This window comes from Electrophorus electricus, chromosome 1 (genome assembly GCF_041902795.1).
Source record: "Electrophorus electricus isolate QZ-2024a chromosome 1, ASM4190279v1, whole genome shotgun sequence".
Classification (NCBI taxonomy): domain Eukaryota; kingdom Metazoa; phylum Chordata; class Actinopteri; order Gymnotiformes; family Gymnotidae; genus Electrophorus; species Electrophorus electricus.
Genome location: NC_137497.1, coordinates 15,216,243 through 15,226,209, shown reverse-complemented (window position 1 = coordinate 15,226,209; position 9,967 = coordinate 15,216,243). Strand labels below are relative to the sequence as shown.

Sequence of the window (9,967 nt, the reverse complement as noted above, 5' to 3'; positions counted from 1 at the left end):
CATCAGCGTAAAGCACAGCTGCATATGCTTCCAAAATGAACCCCTTCTAGAGAGGATATATCTAAATTCTAAAGCACATGCAGTTGTTCTAAAGATCAGTCAACTAGGCTGGAGGTGCTGAGTATGGAAGCAAGGACCTCTGACATGCAAAGTATGCACTCTAGCACTGAGCTACACTCCCGCCACTCTCAAACTTTGAGGTAATAACGCTAAAAAGAATATCTGCAACTGTTTGTCAGCTAATTTGCAGGAGTCAAATGTGTAGCAGAAACGTTGCGTTGGGTGTCTGAGGACTGTTCAATTTCTCAATCAAAATTTTGGTGTAGTCAACCAGGATCACGTCCATGTCACCTCAAAGAGAAACACCTGGGTTACCTCTGCCACATGGGGTGGTAAATAGTCTACCATAAATTACCTCAAATGGTGACAATTTGGTGGTGGCACTGGGTATCATTCTGATCTCACAACACTTCTGACCACCTTGTGGTCAGATTCAGAGGTTGTGTCATGACCCTTGACCTTTATGATAGCCAGCTGAGCTGGTAGTGTACATGCAGACAAAAGTGCAGAGACTAGTCCTGGATTAGAAATGGTTTTGCCGTCCGAGGTGCGGAACCCCCTGGAGTGCCAAATCTTAACAAAGTTATGAGCAACCCCAAACGCATAATGGGAATCAGTGTAGATGGTGACAACCTGATCCCGGAGTAGATGGCAGACCCTGGTAAACGCCATCAGCTCAACTGCTTGAGCAGACCTATAAGGGAGAGAGTAAGCCTCCAAAATGAGGTTAGGCAGAGAGCAGACAATAACCACAGGGAAATTCAGAGTCAGACGGTTTAAAACATGGGCCATCTACAAAAATGTGATAAACGCCTATTTTTAATATCAGTCATGTTAGGAGGCATAACTCTACACAGTTTCTCACCCAGCATCATGAATAGAGCAGAAATATTCACGGGGTGGCTGGAGCCGTGCTCCGAAGTCTCAACCTACTGTAGAGGCGAGGTTAGTAGAGAGGGTGGGTGTGGCTTGTCGTCCAATCTTCCTCCAGAAGTCCCCCTCTCACTTTCCTGCTTCAGCTCAGATGTGTGTGTGGCCTTCGAAACAGAAACATCTGCCTGAGCAGTGGCCTGTCTTATCAGTGCACGCTTCACAAGTGGAGGAGGATCCTTTCAGCTGTGTGGCAGCAAAAACAGCTATTTCAGTCCCAGGAGTCTTATTGAGTTTTACACCATGTGCCTTGTCCCACACCGGCTTGGCCTTATTCCAGGTCTGCCAAGAATTCTAAATTTATTTAAAATCCCAGCTAGGGTCCCCATATCCCTCATAAATAAACAGCACTAAGCACTATAAACTCCTGTTGAAAAGAAATCTGAATACTTCTTGTATTTGCATGTATAGTGTTGTATTTGCATGTATAGTGTTCACTGTTTATAAAAAGCAATATGGTGATGTAAAAGTATACTGTAAATTTCATTATTATTTCACTCTTGGCTAAATAATAAACCCAACCAACTAGACTGAAATTACACAGACATGGGGAGCAGTTGTTTTTGTAGTCAGGATAAATCAATTCTAAAGGAGTTCCTTCTAAAAGAAGCTGCTGACCTGCTCCCTGCGCTCTTCCACATTCTTAGAAGTGTCCCAGCCTTTGCGTGTGTTGAACTTGGACACCTAACTAGTAAATAAAGGTTTAGCAATTTTACAAAGAACCGTAATGAAAATCAAGCTGCACTGATGGAAGAAATAATGTTGGCTAGCTACAGCACCCTTATCGATGGTTTAGCTCGCTGGTCGCCAACCAGTCTATCTATCAAGTCGAGCTCACATGTCTAATTTGCTCATAATTCAGAATATGATATTATGTTTATCGATGAAAAGGTTGGTGACCACTGGATTAGGCAGTCAATTAACAAAAGTGTTATCCCAACTAGCTAGCTAGGATAGCTAAGGTTAGCCAGATGGTTTAGCCCGCTAGCATTGCTGTATCGCTAACATAACCTACACACAGCTCGTTCAAGCCTTTGAAAAACCTCCCTAAAAATGTTCAAATATCCAGTTACAACTACTTTCAAATTTTACAAAGAGCTAACAGCTAGAATTCTGCAGATTGCTACTTTGTGTACTTACGTTTGTGCCGCTGTTTGTGTGTTGTGTACGGTTCAATCATAGCAAAGACCGTTTCTGCTTGGATAAAAGTGCCTTTGGCTCCCAGCTGCAGTATGTCCTACCAGTCCCGCGCAAAATCTAATGCCTCCTGTCGGTAATCCGAGTTATGGATGTGACACCGTTTTCGTATTATGTTAAATGTTTAATACTGTTCACTGCTATATTTGTATGTGAGTGGCACTTGTGTTGTCCGTGTTTAATGTTAATAAATGTTTCACAAACACAAGGGAGTTTGTGCGTCCTGCCCCGCGCCCTGCGGCACTCGGGCCAGCAGCAACGTTACACGAAATAATGTTGGTGATTGCTGACTTAAGCTCTACTCAGTACGTTCAAGAAGAACTATCTTCTAATGTTTATTTTGTTTTTAAATAGCATGACATTCAACTGTAGAGGCAAAAAGTGTGGAAATACTTTAACGTTTAGTATTTATGAGGAGTTGTGAATGCTGAGATTTCCACCACTAAGTTTAATAAAATGGATTTTACAAAATACAAAAAAACAAAAACGTTCTTGTACTGAATAAAAGTGGAGGTTTTCTTTGACGTTTGCAGTGTTCTCTCTCTCTCTCTCTCTCTCTCTCTCTCTCTCTCTCTCTCTCTCTCTCTCTCTCTCTCATATATATATATATATATATATATATATATATATATATATATATATATATATATATATATATATATATATATATATATATATATATATATGAATCATTTTTACCGATGTGTAAATGCATAATTGAAGCAATGACTTTGTATTTCATCAAGTGTCATGTGACACAAAAATCTGCTGATTAGTTAAACAAATCAGAAGCCTCTGAGTCATAAACAAATGCCTAGTGCCAAAAGCATTTTATAGTCCCATATGCGCAAGCTGAACAATATTCATAATTTGCTGTTGTTTTAGTCCTGTTTGGCCATCATTTTGCCTTGTTAATATGGCCATGTGCCTGAAAATCCTTTGTCATGGAGAATAATGCATGGTGTTGTAGGATAATGTATGTCTTGGACTGTTTCTCGATGAGGCAATAAATGAACAAAATATGGAAATATTAGTTTTAGCTCTCAGCATTTCTTGTGTTTAAAGGGTCTTAGGCTAGTGATATGTGCATTATTTTTTCTGTGATGTTCTTCTTCTATCCTTCTATGCTACTGTTGTCTTTCAGTAACAGTTCCAAAAATTCTGCCTTTGCTTTAGTTCTGCTTTATTCATATATTTGCTTGTGAGAGAATTAGACCAGGGACAAGCATGATATCTCAAACATTTCCTGAGATGTCAATGTTACTCTTCATGAATCTTCATAAATCAAAAACACACTGAGAAACTCTGGCCACATTTCATTTGAGCATACCCATGCACTGTGTAATCTTCAATATGCAATAGTAGACTAATTAAATAAGTTGTACATTTTTCAGGGTTATTAGCATGGAACATATACTTTCAAAGCATCGGCACAGTGGAGGCACTGAGATAGTGAGTGTTGCAAGTGTGTCGTGCCCAGCAGGGTGGCTGGAGTTTTCCTGCATGTCACTGTCACTGCAGAGTGGTCAGCCACCCAAAATATCTTGGCAACTGCAGTCGTTTGGTCAGAAGCAAACCACTGATAAAGGGCTAGAAAATGTGTAGAAATGTGAATGGTGGCAGAATGGACCATGGACTCTAACTATGCAACCACAAGGTGCCTCTTGTAACGCTTGGAGTTAGTCCTATTTAAATTATGCTCCAACCCAGATTAGCAAAGAGCTTTGGCACTGGTAGAGAGAAGCCTGTGAAGCATGTGGAGTCAGACTCAACTCAGTTATGCAATAATCTTGCCGGTTTATTCACTACGTGACAGCGGCTTGCTCTTGGAATCCTGTTGACAGTGCATACATGAAATGTAGAAATGTCCAAAGCTCATAAACACATTAACAGAGAAATGAAATTAAGGACAAAAGAATCGCTGGGTCCAGTAAGGTCCGTCATGTACAGTACAAAAAAAAGTCTTCTCCTGTGTGGCATTCATGCACATGCATTTTCCGTAAAACACAACTTAAAGGGACAGCAGACAAATTACGGCCCGTTACACTCTGCACAGCAGTAGGTATTTAGAATATAGTGCTGTGAGAGTGTATACACAGCAGTAAATTGCTTCTATTTCTATTTCTATGTGTATCAGAGGGTTTCTTCTAAAACCACTAGGAATGTTCAAAAGACCTCTGCGTCATACAGAGAACTGGCACAGCCAATAGGAAGGAAGCTTTCATACCGGGGGTGGAGAGAGCGGCGGAAAGTTCATTAATATTCATAAAGCTGTTAACACAATAGGAGCGGGTACTGGCGCAGACAATCACACGCTACTGTGTAAGTGATTTGTAGCTAGCTAGTGTTTGTCCACACTCCAATTATAATCAGTCGTTAGGCTTACTGACCTTTAGAATTCACATCAAAAGATGAGAGGTGTCAGTAGATTTGGAAAAGAGGAAAGGTGGCTGCACAAAGCTGCCACCAATAAGACCAAACCACAGTGCTCAGAAAGCAAACAACGTTCAGGTACGTGTATACACATTTTATTTAAACGCTGAAATGAAGGAGCATGTGTTTTTGAATCTTTAAATTGTATGGTATACCTTAAAAATATTTGTACTGGTGCCTCTAGAATGAAACAAATAGAAATACATTTTTAGTACATTTTAATAAAAGGTTGTTAGGCTATGATGGAAGGTTGTGTATGGTTATGTGTGCTTGTGTGTCAGTATGTAAATTCTTGTGTGAAAAATACCTTATATACTTTGTTTAGGCTCTTGATGTGGGTGTGCACAGTCCAGAAACTAGAGAGAGCACACATTTTGCTCCATTTGTTCTACCTCCAATCAATGGTAGCCATCCACTACCATTTCAGAGAAAAAAAGGTAAAGAACTATAAAGTCTATACATTCTAGAGAAAATTACATGGCAATTAATTCCTGTTGGTTTTTAACACATGGTTTCATATGAAGAGTCGTAATATATTTTTAAACTGAGCCTTCTCATCTGAACATAGCTCAATTTCAAGAGGGCAAAATCAGCTGTTGCCATCTGTTAATTAATAGAACTGGATGATTCTTTAGTATAACTCTGCCCTGTAATTTTAGGTTCATATGAGCAGCTGCAGAAGACTGGTCTGGATGGATGTCATGACAATGAAGCTTCCAAAGAGCAGCTGGAGATGGAGAGATATAATCTTGAAGCTGAGTATAAGGAACACCAAGCGCTTCTGCAGAGCCTCCTGTCAGAAAGGGATGAACTCTGCCAGTTGAACAGCGAGCAGCAGATGATAATAGCTGACTGGTTGGAAAGGGAAAACGTGCCAATGCCTGTGTGTACAAGGCGGAGTCGCCATGGCTACCAGGACCAGCTAAAAATTCTAGAGGACCTAAAGTTGCAGTGGCAGTGCAAATCACAGCTCTACCAGCAGCAAGTTGAAGAACTCCGGCCCCGGTGCCAGGAGAAGAAGAAGCAGTGGGACTGTGAATATCAAGCCTTCATCATGACGATGCAAGAAGTAGTCGTTGCGGCTCTCGCCCGGCGGCTGGGAAAGCGGGCAGCTCTTGTTGAGGTGAAACGGCTCCTTGCAGCTGAGCAGAAGACGGAGAATAAGCTCACTGCTGCAAAAATACGGAACCTTGCGCTGCAGATGAGGGTACAAAGCCGGGAAGAATCTATTAGAGAACTGGAGGAGAGGACAAAGTGTGAAAAACTGAAGTTTGAAAATGAGAATTATAAGACTATGATCTTGGAGTATGAAGAGGAGGTTATTCGAATAAAGAAAGGAATTACCAGCACTAGAGAGGTATGACGTCCTATTAAACTCAGTAGATTAAGACTAATGTGGGTGCAAGTTCTGTTGATTTTTTAGATAGCCATGGAACTGTCAAGTAGACTTGAAAACATAACAAGACCCATCCCATAAATCCCATCACAAAACTTGGAAATTTCGAGCCCCCATTTAAAACTGAAAATGCAGTAAATTTATTGCCACGGAGTAGGATGGGAAAATGTATTGTACTGTAGTAGAGTCTTGAAGGCATAGAAAATAATCTCAGTATTGTGTACCTCCACTCTCAGTTCCAGTCACATCTCAAAGAAACGATCAACTTTGTGGAGCTGGAGATCCAGGCCAAACTAGCCAATCTGGCCAAGATAAAGGCAATGATCGGCAACAAGCGGAAAGCTCTGGCAGGGGTAATGATAACTAAAGACAAGCTGCGTGCAGACAATCTGCGCCTGTACCAGCGCTGCAGCCTGCTGAGAAACAAGAAGCTGCTCCAGGATTTTGAGAAGGTGAAGGATGCATGCGAGGACCTGCAGAGCCAAATAGACATTCTCAAGAGGCAGCATGAAAAGCTCTCTGTCAAGTGTAGCACAGTAAAGAGCAAGCTGAAGCAGAGCAGGCCACTGCAGCATTGTGTATAACACAGTTGAACACACACGTGTACACGTATATACACAAACATGCTGTATGCTCTTTGTGCAGAACTAAAATAAAAACAGTACACTGTTATATTTGAAAATAGTGCTGTGCCTTTTATATTTGAAAGTGGACAAAATATCTGATATATGTGTGTTTGTGTGTGTGTGTGTGTCTGTCTGTGTGTGTATATGTTACTTTCCAGGGAATAAAATTGTCTGTACATGTTTAAAAAATGTCAGTATAAGAAGTCAGTATAACTTTGGGAAGGAAGACTATGTTCCAAACACAAGTCACTCGTTGTCTTCCAGTGAATCAAATAAACACATCAGTATAATGGATTGTAATTGACATGGTTTGCCAGAATTGTACGTTTAGTATTCATGTTTGAAGAATTACATGACTTTTGCTCTCTTAGCCTTCATCTTTATTCAAGGCTTTATGACTTATCTTGGGATATGCATCAAACCTTACCAATGTACTGCTAGTCAGATTCTCTCCACCTAGTTCCACAGTTAAATTGTGCCAGATTCTGACATCGTTGTGCGATTCAACTTTCATTATTAGGTTTTACACGTGTGATGTTTACAGCGTGTACTGTTTCTGATACACGTTGGCTTGATTTTCGTGTGGTTGAATGAGCAGATAAATTGATTAAAATCTAAAGGGAAAAAACCTTGAACTGTGCAATGTTTAGCAGGTTTAGCAAATTGATATTGATGTAGAGATGGTACTTGTGGCATAATTATGATGTAATAAAGGGGCTGTGAAGTCACACAAGTTATCACATTAATCACGCCTTTCACCATTCCCATAGTACTCATTTGCTTCGTTGCTGCTTACTGTATTTGGCTGAGGTCTGTTCCCCAAAAACTAAAAGGCTTATCGATCTTTAGAATTCACATCAAAAGACGAGAGGCGCCAGTAGATATGGAAAAGAGGAAAGGTGGCTGCACAAAGCTGCCACCAATAAGACCAAACCACAGCGCTCAGAAAGCAAACAACGTTCAGGTACGTGTATACACATTTTATTTAAATGCTGAAATGAAGGAGCATGTGTTTTTGAATCTTTAAATTATATGGGATACCTTAAAAATATTTGTACTGCTGCCTCAAGAAAGAAACAAACAGAAATACATTTTTAGTACATTTTAATAAAACGTTGTTTGGCTATGATGGAAGGTTGTGTATGGTTATGTGTGCTTGTGTGTCAGTATGTAGATTCTTGTGTGAAAAATACCTTGTATACTTTGTTTAGGCTCTTGATGTGGGTGTGCACAGTCCAGAAACTAGAGACAGCACACATTTTGCTCCACTTGTTCTACCTCCAATCAATGGTAGCCATCCACTACCATTTCAGAGAAAAAAAGGTAAAGAACTAGAAAGTCTATACATTCTAGAGAAAATTACATGGCAATTCATTCCTGTTGGTTTTTAACACATGGTTTCATATGAAGAGTCGTAATATATTTTTAAACTGAGCCTTCTCATCTGAACATAGCTCAATTTCAAGATGGCAAAATCAGCTGTTGCCATCTGTTAATTAATAGAACTGGATGATTCTTTAGTATAACTCTGCCCCGTAAATTTAGGTTCATATGAGCAGCTGCAGAAGACTGGTCTGGATGGATGTCATGACATTGAAGCTTCCAAAGAGCAGCTGGAGATGGAGAGATATAATCTTGAAGCTGAGTATAAGGAACACCAAGCGCTTCTGCAGAGCCTCCTGTCAGAAAGGGATGAACTCTGCCAGTTGAACAGCGAGCAGCAGATGATAATAGCTGACTGGTTGGAAAGGGAAAACGTGCCAATGCCTGTGTGTACAAGGCGGAGTCGCCATGGCTACCAGGACCAGCTAAAAATTCTAGAGGACCTAAAGTTGCAGTGGCAGCGCAAATCACAGCTCTACCAGCAGCAATTTGAAGAACTCCGGCCCCGGTGCCAGGAGAAGAAGAAGCAGTGGGACTGTGAATATCAAGCCTTCATCATGATGATGCAAGAAGTACTCCTTGCGGCTCTCGCCCGGCGGCTGGGAAAGCGGGCAGCTCTTGTTGAGGTGAAACGGCTCCTTGCAGCTGAGCAGAAGACGGAGAATAAGCTCACTGCTGCAAAAATACGGAACCTTGCGCTGCAGATGAGGGTACAAAGCCGGGAAGAAGCTATTGGAGAACTGGAGGAGAGGACAAAGGCTGAAAAACTGAAATTTGAAAATGAGAATTATAAGACTATGATCTTGGAGTATGAAGAGGAGCTTATTCGAATAAAGAAAGGAATTACCAGCACTAGAGAGGTATGACGTCCTATTAAACTCAGTAGATTAAGACTAATGTGGGTGCAAGTTCTGTTGATTTTTTAGATAGCCATGGAACTGTCAAGTAGACTTGAAAACATAACAAGACCCATCCCATAAATCCCATCACAAAACTTGGAAATTTCGAGCCCCCATTTAAAACTGAAAATGCAGTAAATTTATTGCCACGGAGTAGGATGGGAAAATGTATTGTACTGTAGTAGAGTCTTGAAGGCATAGAAAATAATCTCAGTATTGTGTACCTCCACTCTCAGTTCCAGTCACATCTCAAAGAAACGATCAACTTTGTGGAGCTGGAGATCCAGGCCAAACTAGCCAATCTGGCCAAGATAAAGGCAATGATCGGCAACAAGCGGAAAGCTCTGGCAGGGGTAATGATAACTAAAGACAAGCTGCGTGCAGACAATCTGCGCCTGTACCAGCGCTGCAGCCTGCTGAGAAACAAGAAGCTGCTCCAGGATTTTGAGAAGGTGAAGGATGCATGCGAGGACCTGCAGAGCCAAATAGACATTCTCAAGAGGCAGCATGAAAAGCTCTCTGTCAAGTGTAGCACAGTAAAGAGCAAGCTGAAGCAGAGCAGGCCACTGCAGCATTGTGTATAACACAGTTGAACACACACGTGTACACGTATATACACAAACATGCTGTATGCTCTTTGTGCAGAACTAAAATAAAAACAGTACACTGTTATATTTGAAAATAGTGCTGTGCCTTTTATATTTGAAAGTGGACAAAATATCTGATATATGTGTGTTTGTGTGTGTGTGTGTCTGTCTGTGTGTGTATATGTTACTTTCCAGGGAATAAAATTGTCTGTACATGTTTAAAAAATGTCAGTATAAGAAGTCAGTATAACTTTGGGAAGGAAGACTATGTTCCAAACACAAGTCACTCGTTGTCTTCCAGTGAATCAAATAAACACATCAGTATAATGGATTGTAATTGACATGGTTTGCCAGAATTGTACGTTTAGTATTCATGTTTGAAGAATTACATGACTTTTGCTCTCTTAGCCTTCATCTTTATTCAAGGCTTTATGACTTATCTTGGGATATGCATCA

The 9,967-nt window shown here is 40.7% G+C and overlaps 1 long non-coding RNA gene across 1 annotated transcript; it reads right to left on the bottom strand.

Annotated features, from left to right (window-relative positions):
* Positions 1-1,022: 1,022 nt before the first annotated feature.
* On the bottom strand, positions 1,023-2,349 carry LOC145657420 (uncharacterized). Its single transcript, XR_014123055.1, has 3 exons — positions 2,131-2,349; positions 1,609-1,678; positions 1,023-1,176 (listed from the first exon to the last, which is right to left on the bottom strand). It is a non-coding gene; the product is annotated as an uncharacterized LOC145657420 (long non-coding RNA).
* Positions 2,350-9,967: the final 7,618 nt, after the last annotated feature.